Source organism: Juglans regia, chromosome 6 (assembly GCF_001411555.2).
Source record: "Juglans regia cultivar Chandler chromosome 6, Walnut 2.0, whole genome shotgun sequence".
NCBI lineage: Eukaryota > Viridiplantae > Streptophyta > Magnoliopsida > Fagales > Juglandaceae > Juglans > Juglans regia.
In genome coordinates, this window is record NC_049906.1 from 6,620,786 (window position 1) to 6,629,967 (window position 9,182).

General features: G+C 38.8%; 1 long non-coding RNA gene across 1 annotated transcript; it reads left to right on the top strand.

The window, feature by feature from the left end:
- Positions 1-721: 721 nt before the first annotated feature.
- LOC118348573 lies at positions 722-2,047 on the top strand. Its single transcript, XR_004801651.1, has 3 exons — positions 722-865; positions 998-1,064; positions 2,015-2,047. It is a non-coding gene; the product is annotated as an uncharacterized LOC118348573 (long non-coding RNA).
- The last annotated feature ends 7,135 nt before the right edge of the window (positions 2,048-9,182 follow it).

Here is a 9,182-nt window from a genome sequence, read left to right on the forward strand (position 1 = left end):
AACAACGTTTTCAAAATCTAAAACCACTCCAGGTGTAGGTCATCTCCACAAATCCACTATAGAAATTTTAATTCGTTACAACCAACTTAGAAACACTTACAAAACCTTTGCAATAGCTAAACTTGGCTTGCAACTCCACGAGTGACCCACTCGATCTCTACACGTATGTAGTGTCGGAACTCCGACCTTTCTATAGTGTCCCACGAGAATCTCTCGATCTCTATAGCAACAGCAGCTCCGGAAACTTTCCGGCCAATGAACACGTCCTATAACGCCCCGACCCCGAAGGTCCGGAGAGTTAACTCAAAATGTAAAACCCAGCATTGCTAGACCAATGCACGTGGTTCACGTTTTCAGAAATCGTTTCACGGGTTCACGCCACGCATCGCACGGTTCACGTTTCTCGTTTCCATTTTCGTGCATGTTTTTCTTCCCTTTTTATTTAGGTTTGATCTACTTTCTATTTTGATCTATATATATATATATGAAGCAACTACAACCCTAGACTAAGTGCCGCTCGGTTCCCTCTTCACAGAAGCCCACAGTTTCCCTGCAGAGCACCAAACCGAAACCTCAGCCTGCACCAAGAGATGGCCACCCGCAGAGCCACTTCCGTGCAGCAACTCCACCACACACAGTCTCGCCGGTAGCTCAAGCACTCGGAGTCTTTCCCCCAGCCGTGCGCCACCGTCCCTCCGGGTTCCACGTTCGGTTTCTCAGCCACTGGATTAAGAGCCTCTCCCCTGTTTTCACGCCTAAAAACAGAGGAATCCTCCCTCCATCCGTGTGCTGCCAACTTGGCAATCCTCACCGCCAGCCATCGCCGCACCACCATCAGTCCACCGCGCGCTACCTCTGCCCCTCGGTAAGCCACGGACACTCCCTCCCCATATCTTCCCCTCCACCTCTTCTCTCATTTTTCACCGCTCGGTTTCAGCTCTCTCTCTCTCTCTCTCTCTCTCTCTCTCTCTCTCTCATTCTTTCTCTTGCTTCGCAGCTAGGTGCCACCCTCGTCCGCCGTAGCCAGCCCCAGCTCCACGCCGCCGTGCTTTCCCCCACCCTCCGTAAGTGCTTCCGCCGCACCATGTGAAGTGAAATTTTTTTTTTGTGTGTGTACTTACATATATATATATATATATATATATGCATGAGTGTTACGTAAACTTATTTGTTTTCTTCTGGTGTAAATATATATATATATATGTGCTTATACATATATATATATATGCGGATGTAATTAATTTTCTGGTGTAAATATATATATATATATGTAAGTATATATGCGGATGAAATCAATCTTATGGTGTAAATATATATTTATATGTGTATATATATATATATACGGATTTTCTGGTGCAAATATATATATGTATATATATATATATATACGGATGTATATGTAAAATTATATTAAATTAATAGTAGGAAATAATATTGTTTTGTTTTATTTTATTTTATTTTCTGTTCTCTTATAGTGCGCCTCCAAAGTTAGTGTTGGGGTGTTAGCTTAATTAAGTTATGTTATGTATTTCGGATTTAAAATCATGAGTATAATACGTGGATTGTAAAGTGTGTTTTATTTAGGCGTAAATGCATGAATTTATTTTGTTAAATGAGTATTTTTTTGGGGCTTATATTTTATTGGAATAGTTAATAAGTAGATTAATAAGTAACACTTAAAAAGAATATTTTAACGTATCCTTTTAAAAGAATATCTTTGAATTATTATTATTATTTAAATAAAATTATGAATTTCTAAGGATAATGAATTTATTATAGTTATGTTACCTTGTATTGTAAATTATAGTAAGATCTCTTTCTTAAATAAGTTAGAATTAAATGTTTAGTCGAAGTCGGATATTGACGAGTTTAGAAAGTGATGCTGGTATGTTGAGAATAATGAGAATTTTGAGTTTGAGGAATTAAAAATGGACTATTTTATAAGTTGTAGGCTTGAATATCAAAATACGAGATTGATTGGAGACTTATGGAAATTTACGTGATTATCTTATAGGTGACGATTAATTTTGGTTCGGCATTATTGAGGAAATTTTTGAAAAGCTAAAAAGTCCAGGTAAGCGGGGTTCCTATGCTAGATTTGCATAAAAAGAAATGAACTGAGGTTGGTTTGTAAAAATGTGCATGTTGTTTTAAAAAAAAAAAAAGTGAAAAACAACCTCAGTATATGTTTTGCATTCCCTCATGAGATACGTATGAAAGAGAAAAGAAATGTTTTTGACATGAAATGTGTAGACATGAGCAATATTTGACATGTTTCTGAAATATGCAAAAGAGTGAATATGATATCTTTGAAATTTTTATGCATGTGATATGAAATGATTTGGATCTGTTTTTGATCAAATAGAAATGATATGAATATGTTTCGCACGTGTTTTGATATGATATGGATATGATAAAACTTTGGCATACTTATCTGTTCTGAATATGGTTCTGATATGATGATACTGTTCACGTGATATGGTTGGTACCACCATGATATGATATGAGTGCACCCACTTTGGAAACAAAGTGGTCTTTTTACGTGTTCTTTCCTGTGTGCACACTCGGGGCTCCGAGATTGAAAAATGGGAAGTTCACCACATGATACTGCCTGGTTTGGCCACCGGGGATAGCACAACCCTACCACGGGGGTTAAACATGGTATATGATATGATATGATAAGATGAATATGTTCAGTTATGTTATGCCAAAGCGTTTTTGAATCTGAAATGGATCCTCAAATATGAATTGTTGACTTGAGTATGAAATGCTTGAAAAGTCGCTCTGATTTTCTGATAACAAGTTTTCTGAGATCTGCATATAAAAAAAATAAAATGTTTTGTTTCTGCATATTGAACTTTCTGAAAAGGCTCATGTTTACATGCTAGGATATGTTCTCTGCTTACTGAGTTGTTGATAACTCACCCCTATCTTCATAATATGTTTCAGATGATATTGACGCAACAGTTGAGAATCAGGAATAGGAAGTATTTGCAAGTTTTGTGGATTATGAAAGACTAAGTGCCTTAGGGTACAATGACTTTTGGAGAGTAACTTTTGGTAGTATTGAAATTTTATGTGACTTTGGTATGTTAAGTAATGAATATTTCTAGTCTTGTGGAAAAGTTATGTATAACGACAAGACACCATTGAGGTGCCCTTACGTAGGAACATGGATCTTTGGGTTGAACAAATATCTTGATATGTTATGGAGACTCTAATTTATTTTTAAACGCATTAATTGGAGTTGATTTTAGGTGATATGACTAACCCTCCAGACCTAAATTGGGTCAGGGTGTTACACAAAACACCTGATAATCAACTCCAACATTACTAATACACTTCCAAAAGTTCCAAATCCAAAGTAAACACTTCAAATTTAATTAACCACACATATACGTATATAAAGTCTTACATACAGTAATCCCCAAAATTATCAACTCCTCTACATGTCACTTAAACTCACATTTCAACAATACAATTATAAAAAATCACCAATATTCATCGAAAGTTTTTACCAACTCCTCTATATGTCACTTAAACTCACATTTCAACAATACAATTATAAAAAATCACCAATATTCATTGAAAGTTTTCTATTCTTAAGTCATCTCACCTAATTCCTCATAGTCCTGATCCTCAACTGAAATATCCAAAAAAATCATCTGAAAATATTGGAGATAAGAGGAGGATAAGTTATCAACAACTCAGTAAGCAGAGAACATATACTAGTATGTAAACATAAACTTTTTTAGAAAGTTCAATATGCAAAAACAAAACATTTTATTTTTATATGCAAATCTCAGAAAAACGTGTTATCAGAAAATTAGAGCGACTTTTTAATCTTTTCATACTCAAAATCAACTATTCATATTTAAAGATCTGTTTCATATTCAAAAACGCTTTGGCATAACATAACTGAACATTTTCATCTTATCATATCATCGTATCATATCATATACCATGTTTAACCCCCGTGGTAGGGTTGTGCTATCCCCGGTGGTCAAACCAGGCAGTGTCATATGGTGAACTTTCCCTTTTTCAATCTCGGAGCCCCGAGTGTGCACACATGAAAGAACACGTAAAAAGACGACTTTATTTCCAAAGTGGGTGCACTCATATCATATCATATCATATCATGTTGGTACCAACCATATCACGTGAACCAGTATCATCATATCAAGACCATTTTCAGAAATCAGATTCAGAACATATAAGTATGCCAAAGTTTTATCATATCCATATCATATCAAAACAAGTGTGAAACATATTCATATCATTTCCATTTGATCAAAAACAGATCCAAATCATTTCATATCACATGCATAAAAAAAATCTCAATGATATCATAATCGCTCTTTTGCATATTTCAGAAACATGTCAAATATTGCTCATGTCTACACTATTCATGTCAAAACATTTCTTTTATCTTTCATATATATCTCATGAATGAATGCAAAACATATACTGAGGTTGTTTTTCAAATTTTCTTTTTAAAACAACATGCACATTTTTTTACAAACCAACCTCAGTTTATTTCTTTTTATGCAAATCTAGCATAGGAACCCCGCTTACTTGGACTTCTTAGTTTTTCAAAAATTTCCTAAAAAATGTCGAGTCAACTATAAATCGTCACCTATAAAAATAATCACGTAAATTCTGTAAGTTTCTAATAAATCACATATTTCGATATTTAAGCCTAAACTTCTTAAATAACCTATTTTAAATTCCTCAAAACTTAAAACCTTCATAATCCCAAAATATATCATCACTTCCAAAAATCACCAATATCCGCCACAACCCATGTCATACACAAAACACCAATATTTAAACCTGAACAGCCAACAAATCTCATAATCTAAACCAATCATACTAACAACTCCATCACCCAATCGAATCAACCCCCTTACTCCTCGGACTCAGTCCGGCACAACCAACCAATTTGCAGTAAATGAGTTAGCGCGAAAATACATTTAAATCTCAAAAGTTCTTTGAGAAAATACTTACAATACTATAATATAATTTTGAAAGATCACGAAGGTGCTAGAAGTGGCGGCACAGCAACAGAACAGTGCCAAATGCACTGTGGCCGTGGGTCTCAAAAACCAACTTTTGAACGGGTACAAACGAAGACCCGAGATTGATAGGGAAGGGCTTGGGGATGTCGGTGAAGCTAATGGTGGTGGTTGTTTGTCGTGGGCGGCGGCGGCGGCGGCGGTGTAAATGGTGGTTGAAGGCCAAAATACTCAAATCGGAGATGGAGATAGATGGGCTTCACCGGTGGCAGATCGGAGCCAAGGATGGGTGCATTAGGTAGATGGGAGGTCGAGGATGGTGTGGTGAAAAGGTGGTGGCCAGCGGTGGCGCAACGGCGGCACGCGAGCACCAAAAGCCGTGCAGCTTGAAGCCACGCGTGGAGGAGTTTTGCGGCGAGGGAGGGGCTGAAAACACAAGGCTAGGATCGCCGGCCGGAGGGGAAGAGGTTGGGAGGGTTGGTGTCGCCGAATGGAGGCGACGCACGGCGGCAGCGGGCTAGAGGGCGACGCACGGACGTAGGGAGGGAAGGAGAAGACGTCGCGCGCGGGAGAGAAGCAGGGGAGAGAAGAGAAAAAGAAGAAAAAGAAAGAGGAAAAAGAGAAAAGGAAAAAAGAAAAGAGGAAAAGAAGAAAAAAAAAATGGAAAAGAAATGAGGTCCATTCCCCACATCTTAGATAAAAAAAAAATGATTCAATGAAAACGATTTCAAAACAGCAAGTAAAATAAAATAATTCAAATGCATAACAATTATTAATATTACGGAACCATATCAAATTTAATTTTCACAAATTAAAAATCATAAAAATAAACCATATAAAATATGAAAATTTAAAACAAGAGAAAATTTTTTTTAAAATAATAACAAATAATCATTCAATTAAAAATACATTAAAATACGGGGTGTTACACGTCCACTCAAATGGACTCAAATGTGTTTGATTTTCAGTGTGATATGATGAAGGTATATTTTCCAAGAGAAGCAACTTTGAATGTGGAGGAGAAGCTCTCAAATGCTCTTGGAAGATGGCTTCAGTCTTTTGGCTCTCTAACCTCTGCCAAAGGGTAGAACAAAATGTTGTATTTACACCTCCCAAGAAGTGAGGGCCTCAAACCCTAGGAAAAATTAGGTTTTCTGAACATTGGCTTGAGTGGAGTGTCGAATGCGAGTTGAGCGTACGTTGCACTTCTGAAGCTGCTCGAGCACCATGTCAAGTGAGGCTTGAGCAAACTCTCTGGACAACCTTCACTCGAGCGCCATATCGAGCGCATGTTTAGCGAACTCTCTGTATGAGTTTCGCTCGAGCGGTGTGTCGAGCGCATGTCGAGCGAACTTCCTGTTTTGAGTTTCGCTCGAGCGCTAGTTGAGTAGATGTCGAGCAAACTTCCTATTTGTGTTTTGCTCGAGCCGTGTTGAGCTCACTTGACCCCCTTTTCACCTTGACACACTTCAACACTTGTTATAACACAATTTTACAAACGTTTTCACAAGAATATGCGAACACACACATTTTTATATTAACAATCTTCCCCTTTGGCATTTCTATGACAAAACCTTTAACCTATACATTTGGACCTAATCTTGACACACCCCATACAAGATTCCCAAATATAGGTACAATCACGAACAAGTTGGGATATTTTTGCACACTTGACAAACAGGTAAGCATACCAACATAAAAGTGCAAGAAATATTCACACATGTGTAATCAATTTCTATTTAAAGCAATAATTCAAGTATACACATGACAGACACAATTTTCATCAAAAAAATCTTTATTAAGAAAAATTCAGACATTGAGTTTCAATGAAAAATACAATACAATAGCAGCTCAAAAATTGTGTTTCACAAAAAACTTTCTTTCACTATGTGCTCCCCCACCTACATATGTGCTCCCCCTAATACATCTATCTATCTATCCCCCTACATATATCACTCCCCCTTTTTGTCACAGAATCCAAGGGGTTCAATCACCACCATCTGAAAGGCTGCCACCATCTTCATTATTGATGAGCTCCTCCATGTCATTGAAGCATTGGGTGTCAAACTGTTGGAGGCCATCAACTCGACTATCAAGACGGTCTAGGCGAGCATAAAGATGGACCAAGTAGTCAAGAACCATCTGTAAATTGGGCTCGGTCGAATCTGGTGCCACGCAAGGAAGTGTTGAGGTGGATGGTGCGGAGCTAGAGAGCTGAGAACTCGACGGCTGAGATGCGGGTGTCGGAGGATGCTTAACGATCAATGGACGAGGGCAAATGTGAGCATGGCTAAGCTGAATGGTCTTACGATCGACCAATGGGAGCCTTAAGCTTAATCCTAGGCTCATAGGGAAGAAATGAGACAAATTGAGCCAACGCAATCTGGATGATGAGGCAGGCAAGTGGTAGTCCAGTCTAGGCTTTGTTGGACTGGAAGGCCTCAAGCATGACTCAGCACAGATGACTCCCCAAATCAATAGAGACGTCATTGATTAGGGCATAAAGAAGAATGACCCGATCATACCCAAGATCATTGTGATGGCCCATAGGGTAGAGGTTAGTCAGGACAATTCAACTAAGAATGAGGTAGTCTGGTGGAAATTCAACTGTTTGCAAAGGCATCCTACCATCCCAAGCAATGTAGTGCCTAGTTAAGAATTCAGTGACTGTTGCCTTGGGAGGATGAGAGGTGGTGATATATGGATAGACAGGGTTGGGCACACTAAGGGCTTATAGCAAGTCAGCTAACATGCCCGGAGTCACCCAAAAGTGGATGTTCCAGAGACTCACCTCAAAGGAGCCATTATCAGAAATGACATGGATGTGGAGTAAAACTCTCTCACCAACTCCATAGAAGGAGTAGGAAGACCAGTGGTTAAGGTAAGCCATGGCGGGATTAAAAAATATGAGGCACAATGGTATCAGTGAGCTCACTTATGGATATCTCACGCTTAACCATCGAAGTGCAGTTAATGAAATTTTGAGTATAAAGTTCTCGTGCCCTAGTATTGTGGAAGTGTGCTTGGGTTGGGGCAGGAGAATTCTGGTGAAGACGCACATGTTGAGACATGAGTTTGGGTTGTAGACAGAACAATGATGATTAGACAAGGCTAAAGGTAATGCACATGATGAATGTATGCATGTCCAATACATATGCATGCTAATGTGTATGCCTAAACTGCATGCCCAAAATGCACCTAAAATGCATGAAAAACACTCTAACTCAGGCCTAAAGTGCTCAATGCAATACACGAGCATGCCCAATGCCTAATACAATGTTTACACATTCCATGAGTATGCACATTTCATCAAAGTAAAAATATAGAAACATTCCCATTTTTGTTCCTCTAAAATGCCAACTTGTGCAATGACTCTTCTAGAATACCCAATACATGCCTAATGTAATACCCGGTTCCACCCACTAAGATTTTTCATCATGACAAGCACCAACACCCGGACATGCACTATTATTTTTCCATACGCCTGTCATTCATTTCCTCCATTTCCACTTTCCACCGCCTAATTATTTTGTTTCATTTCTCTTTCGGTGCATCATCATTTTATGGACCGTTGAGGACAGTGCACCACCCATGTGAAACCACAGCAACACGGATTTCCTTCACGCCTCCCTCATTCGAATTCTTCCTCACAACCCACGTCCGCATGCATGCACAACAAGCTTTACGCAGCAGTGATCACGACAAATCCGCCATCGACCCCAACCGATCCACGACGCTGCTCTTGCATGCACGCATCAACAGTCGCTGCCACCCTAGCATCTACTCGTAGCAGCAACCAAACTGAGAACCACCGTAGAGAAGCCCTGTTGCAGTACCCATCCATTTTTGTTCCTATGCTTTTGTAATACCCTGCTTCTTCCTTCTTACGTACGCTTCTTCTTTCTTATGTATGTTTCGTCTTTATGACGTAAACAAATCTCGAAGGCAAAGATTATGTGATCATCTGCCCTTCTCACTAGCGACTGCGAGCCACGTTATGCGTGTCGAACCATGATGGCATGTCTCGAAAGATATCGTGTGACTTCTAGGGCACGCCCAATGTTTTAAATATGCTGAAAATATTTATAAGGAGTATTTTCAGTGTTATTGAATTAAGATTGATCTTAAATATGACAATCATAATATTGTTGAAGAGCTCCAAAAATA